Here is a 10,092-nt window from a genome sequence, read left to right on the forward strand (position 1 = left end):
GGTCCTGAGGGCAGGTAGCTGGGTGAAAAACAAGATCATAATGCTGGACTTCAGGAGGGTAGACTTTGGCCTCTTTAGGGGTCTGCTGGAAACAGTCCTGTAGGATAAGGCTGAGGAGGGAAGACAGGTCCAAGAAAGGATCTTGGTATTCAAGGATCACCACCAAGCTGAGGAGCAGTCTGTGCTGATGACCCAGAGCTGCATCCCATGCCTGAGCTCCAGCTGCATTTCTGACACCTCTCCCTAACAGTTGCATCCTTGTGCCTGACCCCCTGCCCCGCCAAGCTCCATTCTGACACCCAAGTCCATGTCCAGCCTCTCATAATCCCATCCTTGTTTCCTCCTGGAGCTGCAAGTGCTGCTGTGGGACTGTGGAGAGGAGCAGCAGCTGGGGCCTGACGGAGGTGCAGCATGTTGGGGCAGGGGCAGTCTACCACAGCACCTCAGCCTCAGAGTCCTGGGGCACTGGGGTCCGCAGCAGTGCCAGCCTTGGCGGTGCTGGGGACTGTGGGTCCTTCGAGGCTGGTGCAAGGGGCACTCTGGAAGGGGCAGGACAGGATGTGGGGTGGGACAGGAGGTGGCAGAGTGAGTCAGGACTGGCATGGAGAGGAGCAAGAGAAGCCAGGGCTGGCAGGGATTAAGGCTGGTCTTTTCTGCCTAGTTCCCTCTCAAAACTGCTGCAGTCTGGGCAGAGAAAGGGATCAGACCTGGCTTTGTTGCAGAAAGAAAGACACACTTTTAGGGGTGCAAGGAGATCTACCAGTGGGCTAGCTCTCAGGACATTCTCCATGAGCACATCCCTTGGGGCTGGTGGGTGCAGACAGGCTCTCCCGCAGCAGCATCTCCCAGGGCTGGGATGCAGGCAGGACCCCCCACCACTCCACGGGACAACATTAGGTTATGTGATTAAAGGCTCTTCTCCATGAACAAAGAGGAGCAGAGGAGCAATGAGAGGTGGAGGAACCCTGGGAACTTCCACAGTGCCAGCGAGCCCTTGACCTGGCTGCTTCCAGGACTGGCCATGGGCCAGGAGGTGGCAACCATCATGATGGTCAACAAGGGTGGCTCTCCAGATCACCTCTTGGACTGAGGGAGGTGACTGCTTAGGGGTGGAGGACACATTATGAGATGCAGGGGAAGAGCATTTTGAGATTGTACAAGACTTACTGTGAGATGTTCACGGGGAGGAACCAAAGCTGGGGAAAATGAGGGATGAAGGTGGTTTGGGGAGCCACAAATGTGGGAAAATAGAGGGAAAAGGATATGAAATGAGATGTGTATCGTCCATCATCTACCTACCTACTGATCTGGGGTGTATGTGCCTCCTGGGGATAAGCGCTCAGGCTTACTGCTGGCTGAAGCTGGGGACATGAAGCCGTGGCAGCCTTGGCCATGTTGTGCTGCTGGATTTGGCAGCAGCTAACAGAGCATCCCAGAGGTGTTGCACAAGGGATGCAGGTACAGGCTCGCAGGCACAAAGAACTACTAGCAGCGTCTCTAGCTGACGGCATGCATTGGCTCGAATGCCAACTGTGTATTACAGTAAAAAATCAAAAAAAGGGAGAGAGAGACAACGTGGGGTAAGGGAAACTTCTCCCCAGAGGCCCCTGGCATGAGAAGCACTGAGCTCCTGGATGAGCAACAACCTCAGTCTCCCCTCCAGCGCGGCAAGCTGTGATGGTGATGATGATGATGACATATTTTGTGCATTCTGCTTGATCCCATTTGTGATGCTATTAGGGTGCTCAATCAGGTGCACGTGTTGCACGCTGGCCGGTCACTGACCAGATTCTCTTTATGCGTTTAGTAAAAATAGAAGTTCACCAGTTCCTAGCCACATTTCTTGTTTATAATTTTGATTGATACTCTTCTCAGATTCTTTCTTCTACTTTACTACATTTTTAACAACTGAGATACATTTTTTTTTTCCCTTTAAGTATTCATTCATTTTATTAGGTTAGATCTAAGGAAGAAATTTTTCCCTCTGAGGGTGGTGAGGCACTGGCACAGGTTGCCCAGAGAAGCTGTGGCTGCCCCATCCCTGGCAGTGTTCAAGGCCAGGTTGGATGAGGCTTTGGGCAACCTGGTGTAGTGGAGGGTGTCCCTGGCCATGGCAGGGGGGTTGGAACTGGATGATCTTTGAGGTCCCTTCCAACCCAAACCATTCCATTATTCTGTGCAAAGCTATTCTTTGACAATTCTTCACTGTTTGAGCGCTGTTGGCTGTAGCACGCAGTGAGGTTTGTCCTCGAATACGAATGAAAGCCCGCACAAGAAGGGGGTAGGGAAGGTGTGAGAAGGGTCTAAGGGGGGAAGGTCTCTCAGGAGACTATTGCCCAGGATCGGCGGAGCTGGCAAAACCCCTGGAGAGACATCTCCGGGTCCAGGAGGGGAGGTGGGCCTGAACTAGCTGTATACAGGCGTGAGAACAGGTCAGGACAGACAGCAGAGTGGCGCAGCGGAAGCGTGCTGGGCCCATAACCCAGAGGTCGATGGATCGAAACCATCCTCTGCTAGTCTTCAAACGCTTCTTTTCATTCGTTTTTAAAATAAAAACTCCCGGCTTGTTTTTGTTTTTTCAGCCCTACCTCTCCGCACGCCTCGCGGTGCGCAGCCCAGGCGACAGCTCTGGCGAGTCTCTTGGCGATCGCTGTCCGTCGCTGGGAGAGACAAAACGGCAGGGCAAAAGCGGGGAAAAAAAAATTTGAAAAAGCCACGTGGCCCGTACGGGGATCGAACCCGCGACCTTGGCGTTATTAGCACCACGCTCTAACCGACTGAGCTAACCGGCCGCGCTGCTGCACAGCCTCCCGCGCCGCGCCCAACTCCCGTGCCGGCTCCGCGCAGGACGGCGGATCCTCCCTCCTGCGGCGGGAAAAAGGTGCGGAGGGCGGAAAATAAGCCACCTGCTAGCAGAGGATGGTTTCGATCCATCGACCTCTGGGTTATGGGCCCAGCACGCTTCCGCTGCGCCACTCTGCTACTGTGATGGTAGTCTTCCATGTGCTGTTCCATGTACACACCCTCATCCAGCCTCCCCACCCTGACCCTGGGGGATGCTCCCACGGGGGCTCTGCCTGCACCCCACTTCTAGGGAATGCTGCAACGGGGGGGTCCCACGGGGCTGGGCGGAGAGTGGTGGTATCCTCATCCCAGCAGCACGTGCAGCCGGTGCGAGGTGACGGTGACGGCCCTGCGCTCCCCCCAACCTGTGTGACTACAGATGAACGCACTATGGTGCCTGGCTGCCCCATAGGCTGAAAGAGCTTTGAACTTCTTCCGGGGCCTGGAGGCGAAGTCTCCCACCGTGTTGCTGAAAGCTGAACAGAGAAAAAAGACATCTAGCATCTTCTCCTATTTTTTTGGCCAGCCTGGTAGGAGCTGCCATTCACCTGTTGAATACAGCCACCTATGCATAGAATTTCAGGAAAACAAGCAATTAACCTATGGAGAATGTAAAAGAATGAAGGCGGGTATATTTTTGCACAAATTTCTGTCGAATTTAGGGGCCTGGTTTGCAAAACTGCTGGCGACCAAGAGATTTGCATTGCTTTTGGGGGAAAAAAACCCACAGAAGAACATGAAGTCTGGGACCTGAGCTATTCAGCACATCACACACCTCGTATCCATCTCAAATTGCATCCATGTATCCACACCAGCTCCATGGGAGCAAGACTCAGGCACGAAAGGAGGACAGCCTGGCAGCACTGCAGTTTGACTCCTCATTTTGGAGGAGATGAGGCTGTCACCCACATGATTCCTCAGCACAGAGCCTCTTCAGCCTTGTGGTGGGTTTCTGGCAACGACTGTCCGTCTCCCTCTCTCCTCACTCCCACAGCTGATTTCTGATGGGTGCAAGGAAGCAGGGTGGACCTCCTGTGGGCTGATGTTACGGCACATCAGTGGTACACAGATCTTTTGGCTAAGCCCTTTGCTCTCCTTGTGTCCCGAGATGACAGTCCCCAAGAGCTGCTGACCCTATCAGGATGTTCCTGATTTGTAGCACAACTCTGCTTCAGGGATCTCGTTGGATTTTATTGGCAGACTTGACTGCTAGCATCTGGTCAGTAGGGTAGCAGTCAGACCTTGTCTAGTGCCAAAGCCAGACCTGTCAAAAGCCACAGCTCTGTCCCCTGGCCCTGCCTGCTTAAGCCACCTGGGTGTGTAGGACCTGCTAGGGCATTGGGACAAGCAACAGCAATACACAATCTCACAAATGCTTTGCCTTGATCTCCCAAGGAGGTCAGCCGAGCACTCGGCAAGGGCTTGATAGAGGTACTAGCTAGCCTAGCTTATGGTCCACTTGCCTGTGTGGTGGGAACCTGTACCTTGCCCTGTGGGGGTACTGAGGTGTGTACTGGGGCCATGCGCAGAGAAAGAGACCTCTCATGTTGAGCCGTGTCTCAGTTCAAGAACTGGGCTGCTGCAGAAGGTGCAGATGGCATATAAGGGCAAACTTTTCAACCTTGAAGACAGTCAAGCTGTGGTGCAGGTCATGCAGGGAAGTTGTGCAGCCTTAGTCCTTGGAAGTTTTCAAGACTCAGCTGTGTGAAGCCCAGAATAATCTGATCTGACACCAACAGTCGACCCTGCTTTCAGGATGAGGTGGAACTAGAGATCTCCTGGGATCCCCCCACTCCTCTCAGGGTTATTCTGTCTCAAGAGCTGTGTCCGTATGCTCTGCTCAGCTGTGGTGTCTGGGAGAACCTGCCTCTTCCTGCAGCCCTTGCCTGTACCTTTAACTTGGAGCTGCAGTGCTTGTCATGCCTCTTCCCCATGGGAAACTCCTCACATTTCCTCCACATTTTTCCCACTTGCTGGAGTGGTGTCGTGGGTTAGGCTGATCCGGCAACTAAACCCCACGCAGCTCTCCCACTCCAGTAAAATGGAGAGGAGAGAAAAATGTAATAAAAGAGCTGAGGATCGAGACAGGAACAGAGAAGCACCCACCAACCACGTCCCGGGCAAAAGAGGCTCAATATCCTTAAAGCAAAACTATTTATTAACAGCTACCTACAAAGAGAAAAGCACACAAAAACGGTTACTTGAGAAGATAACAAGAAAACAAGGCCAGGTCTTAAAAACAACACCACTCCCCCCCCTTTGCTTCTTCTTTCCGGCTCTACCTCCTCCCCCCAGCGGCACAGGGGGCAGGGAATGGGGGGGTGCAGGTCAGTTCATCCCAAGTTGTTACTGCTGCTTCTCTTAAAGGAGAAGCAGTCCTTACACCATTGTCCCTTGCTCCAGTGGATCCCCTACTCACGGCGAAAGCGTGAATCCCGCCCGCTGGGAGGCAAATCCTTACCCCATCGGATTGCCCCAGTGCGGGCTTTACCAGCCCTGGGCTTTTAAGGAGCTGTGGCCACTTGCCCTGGCGTGGGCCATCACACAGACTTGAAATGCCCCCGGCGTGGGGCGGCACAGCGACCCGAAACGCGGCTCCGCAGGGACTGAGATGCGCAAATGGCCTCGCCCTGTGCCCGTGGGTCACAGCAGGCTCCGGCTCGGGCATCTCCTTTAACCAAACCCCTCCCCATCGGCGGGGGCATCCCACGGGCTCGAGATGCACCGTGCTCAGGCTCTGGCATCTCTTCTCGACGTGGGTCCTCCACGGGCTGCGAGTGGGTCTCTGCTTGCCCCACTGAGGGCTGGCTGCAAGGGGGACTCAGCCGCGGCACACGCTGTCCCGTCCCATCTTCACTGACCTCTGATCTGTGCGGCCGTTTCTCTCAGATCTCAGCCCTGTCTGGGTGAACTCGGCCCGGTGGGCGCCCCGAGTTCCCCAAGCGGCTCCGCCGCCGCCATCCTCGGCGGAGCGGGCACCGGCCCGGCCAGGAGCCGGGGGCCGTGCCCCCCTCCCTTCTCCTTGCCCCTGGGCACAGGCACACACCTTTCCGGTTCCTTTGTCCGACGTAAATAGGGCAATTCGCAGAGGCGCCGATTGGCTCAAGCCCCGAGGGGAACAGGAGTCCGGTGTGATGGGCAGCTTCTGCCACCCGGACCTCCCCCCCCACTTCAAACCATAACAAGTGGCATCCCCCAGCTTAGAGGGCATATCATATAGCAGACATTTGCGTTTTTTGCTTTTTGAGTCTGACAGAAGGTAGACGCACAACATGGAAAAGCATTTGGTGAAGTGAAAAGACCTGTATCTCCTGTTTAAAATGTGGGAAACGTTTCCAAATTTCCACCCTTTTCATGTAAATCCTCCCTTCTCCAACTCATTCCCTCCCCAAAAGTTTCCACCAGTTCCATGAAATACTATTTTCTTTCATATTCATGTTCGCATATTGCATGAATGGGTCTGGAGGTGTACCTCTCTGATAGGATTTTGAGCTGTTCTTGAGTAATTCTTCCTGGTACTGGTTTGCAAAGAGTGGCAAATAGCAATACTCACTTCTGACAACCTGTAGGATCACCTTGGAGATATTTGAAAGCCATCTGGACATGGTCCTGGGCAACTGGCTCTAGCTGGCCCTGCCTGAGCAGTGGGGTTGGACAAGATGATCTCCAGAGGTCCCTTCCAACCTCAAACATTCTGTGATTCTGTGACATCATATTGACGTGTGGAAACAGACTCCACAACTTGGAAAGTTGTAAAGTAGGTGTGTTTATTGCAGCGCTGGGTGCACGGGGGATCGCTCCACCACAAACGTGCACACCCGCCATAGCAATTTTTCTTGTTTTTATACAGACATACTCATAACTCCCTCCCCAAAAGGGCAGTCTCCCCCAGGAGATCATTTCCATAGCCCCCGCCTCAGGATCCGCCTCAGGCTCCTCCTCGGCACGCCTCCTGGTGGTCGTTCTTCCCTAGAATCCCTGTTTTGGCTGAGCTTGCAGAGCCAAACTGGTTCCCAGCCTGACCTGTCCTTGAGTGGACATCTGGTTGTCTCCTACTTGTTATTGTTTGAAGACAAATGTTAGTTCTTGTTAGTCCTTATCTCTTTGTCTTTTCTTTCTCCCTACGGGTCACGAGTTACAACTTTGCTGGCATTTGTTTTGTCTCTCTTACCAGCCTTCTTTTCGGGTAGTTAGTGTTTCAAAGCAGGGATTAGTATTTGATAACTTCTAACATTTCACAGAGCTATTTCACAGAGCTATGTATTTCCCAGAGTCTTATGTAGTCTTATGCCTACTCCTATACCTACCCCCGTATCAATATAGCAGTATCCCTAACCACCCCCACACAGCCAGAGATGTATCACGCTCATCTCTCCAGAAAAATAACAGTACAGAGCCATGGACCGTGGGTTCAGTTTTCTTACACCCTTCTGGTATGGCAGCTGAAGGTCTTTTGGGTACACCACAGTGCACATCCCTTTAATAAGCTGCAACATAGGTGTGATTCAGAACATTCTTGGCTGCCTGCAGTCCCCAGTTTTATCATCTGTTACATTTGGGTTGTCAGATATAACACAGGCTTATAGGAAACTCACTTTTTTTGCACTGGAACCAATATATGATGACGTAGGACATTTCCAGCAGCAGTTTTCTGTGTTCAAGCAGCCAAATCAAGCTCCTCTCAGTTGTTCGCTTCTTAAATGTTGCTGATTGTATTGAGTAGATTGTCATTGACTTCGATGGGAATGTAGGTGCTGGCTTATGTATAGATATCTACAGTCAGGACTTGAACTGAATCCCATTCCTATATCCAGTCAATTGCATCTCTCTCCTTACTATTTACTATGTGGTGGGAGGAATTGATAACCACGGGATGAACTGTATCAATATGCCAGCAATCTGTTGGTGTATTTTTTCTTGAAATATGCACAACTTTTTTGTCTGACTGTTCTGGAATTTTACTACAAGTTAGGTTATGTATACTGGAGTCATGTGTTCTTACGACAGTGATTTATTTTAGATATGTTTGAAAGCTAACCATTGTGTAGAAGAGGGGAAAAAGTCTTAAACATTTTGGAGTTAATGTACAAATTTAATGGCTTATTTCTGTAGTCTCTGTAGCATTTAGGACAGTTACATTAAATATATTCCTTTATTCATTATCCAGATTATGTAAATTTCTCATTTTTTTCCAACAAAGCTAAAATGTCCAAACTCTTTACAGACTTTGAGGAATGCATTAATTCTTTGATTTTTTAACCTTCCAAGTGTGAACAATTTTCAGAAAATCAGTGAGACTGTCTAGGCAGAGGCACCTTGCTGAAGAATTGTTTCCTCCCAAACGTTTTCCTCAGAGCTTGTGTGGAAAAATAATGGAAATTGGGGGAATGGGAGAATACTGTCCCCCAAAGTACAGCTCACATCTTAAACAATGAGCTGTAATATTAAAGAAGCTTTGAGGTGATACACAGTTGCTGTTCCCAGGAACGGATGTGTGAATGGGCAAGGCCTGCATCTGGCCAGATGGAACATGCAATATCCCTAAAACGGGGAGCAGAGTGGTGCGGAGGTACCACGGCTCGTCCCTGTTATCAGAGATGAAGAGGAAGATAACAGCACAGCTGCTGTCAAGAAAGATGGATCCCAACTGCCTCCTCAGCAACAATGGTGGGATCGTGCCCTGAAGCTGAACTTTGCTCATTATAATGTCAATGTAATATGTATGACTAGAATCACTCAAGCTCCACCTGAAAGTAAAGAAATAGTATAAAACAGCGAAAGAGAAGAGAGAAGTCAGGGGCAAAGACTTCCATCGAAACGTCTGGGATCAGCCGACGGGCTGGACATCTCTTCCCCCCCCATAGGGACGCCTATTGGGTAAGAGCTCTGTGTTCTGCGCATTTACTTACTAACACCTTGCAGCTATTTAGTGTTATCACTGATCAGTTCTAATTTATATTGTTCTAAATCAAATCTATTTTCGCAGTCAGTCCCTATCACCGGCTGTCTTTGAACCTGTGTCCTGTCACGAGCATCTTTAATAAAATTTGTTATTTTAATACAAGTTTCCAGAAACTCTATAATTGATATAAGGGAGGATGGCCCATTGTACTGCCGGCGGGGTCCCTGCATAGATTAGGCAAACACTCTTCAAGTTAGCCGGCTTCCCAGGGGGGCAGGTGGGTCGGAGACAAGGGTCTTGTCTTTCTTGGGAAACTGGTAGACTGGTCGAATTGTCTCTAACGTTTATCGATCTGACCTCTAGTGGTCTGACTTGGTGTTATTTCGTGACAGTAAAATTGGCGTAGTCAGCAGGAGAGCCATGGATAAACTGCTGCGAACACAGTGGTAGAATGCATTGAACGGTGTCAGACTGAGCAGCAATTTAAGATAGGTAAAGGTAAAAAAATGTTATTTGTGCAGTACTAGGAGCTTGTTTGTCTTGTGCACAGAAGGAGGCTAAAGATCTCTCTGTCTCCTCCAAACAAATTGCAGATGTAGAATATACTGCTTTAAAATCAGAAAATGAGACATTGAAATCATCACTAGCCTTTGAGAGAGAAATAAAAGAAAAACTGGAAATCCAGGTTGATAAACTTATGATTGAAAATGATCATCTAAAAAGTGAAGTGGACCGCCTTAAAACTCTGCTCGCTGCAGCAGAGTGCAGGGAGAGACGGGCACTGGTAAAACCATCCTCTGTTTCGGTCAGATGGAGCCGTAAATCGATACATTACATGGACCCTGAGATGTGGGACAGGGACATTTGGTGCGATAGTGATGATGATGAAATCATGGGGACACCCAAACCCAACTCTCAACTGCTTCCTTTAAAACTTTTCAATAAGACCAAAACTGGTATTGATAGTGATAAAAAAATTCACACCATGTGAATGGTCTCCTGGTCTCCCTTTGAATTGGCAAAATTACGAGAAAAATACTCCAGACACCCAGAGGAGTCAGACATGGAATATGTGTGGTGAGTCTCCCTTACAGGGGGAGATTGGATTTCATTAAGTGAGGAGGAGGCAGGAGGTTACTGGGGTCATGGTGTGTTTTTAACCTCTGCACCTGGAGATCACTACTATTCCTTAACTGCACGGGCGGCATACTGGGCAGGTGGTATAGATCCTCAGGAGAGAGGCAATCCGCTGGTGAGCACCACTACGGGGTTCTCTGATTTGGCTTCCTCGGTGCAAAAAGCAGCGTGCTGCTTGAGAGAGACCCGACACGAAAATCCCCGATGTT

At 50.3% G+C, this 10,092-nt stretch overlaps 3 non-coding genes across 3 annotated transcripts; 1 reads left to right on the forward strand and 2 right to left on the reverse strand.

The window, feature by feature from the left end:
• Window positions 1–2,444: 2,444 nt before the first annotated feature.
• TRNAM-CAU (transfer RNA methionine (anticodon CAU)) lies at window positions 2,445–2,516 on the forward strand. The gene has a single exon. It is a non-coding gene; the product is annotated as a tRNA-Met (tRNA).
• A 202-nt stretch (window positions 2,517–2,718) lies between these two features.
• Window positions 2,719–2,792, reverse strand: TRNAI-AAU (transfer RNA isoleucine (anticodon AAU)). Its single transcript has one exon. It is a non-coding gene; the product is annotated as a tRNA-Ile (tRNA).
• Window positions 2,793–2,910: 118 nt separating this feature from the next.
• TRNAM-CAU (transfer RNA methionine (anticodon CAU)) lies at window positions 2,911–2,982 on the reverse strand. Its single transcript has one exon. It is a non-coding gene; the product is annotated as a tRNA-Met (tRNA).
• Between the last annotated feature and the right edge of the window lie 7,110 nt (window positions 2,983–10,092).

Source organism: Tauraco erythrolophus, chromosome 14, assembly GCF_009769465.1.
Source record: "Tauraco erythrolophus isolate bTauEry1 chromosome 14, bTauEry1.pri, whole genome shotgun sequence".
In the NCBI taxonomy this organism is placed as follows: Eukaryota; Metazoa; Chordata; class Aves; order Musophagiformes; family Musophagidae; genus Tauraco; species Tauraco erythrolophus.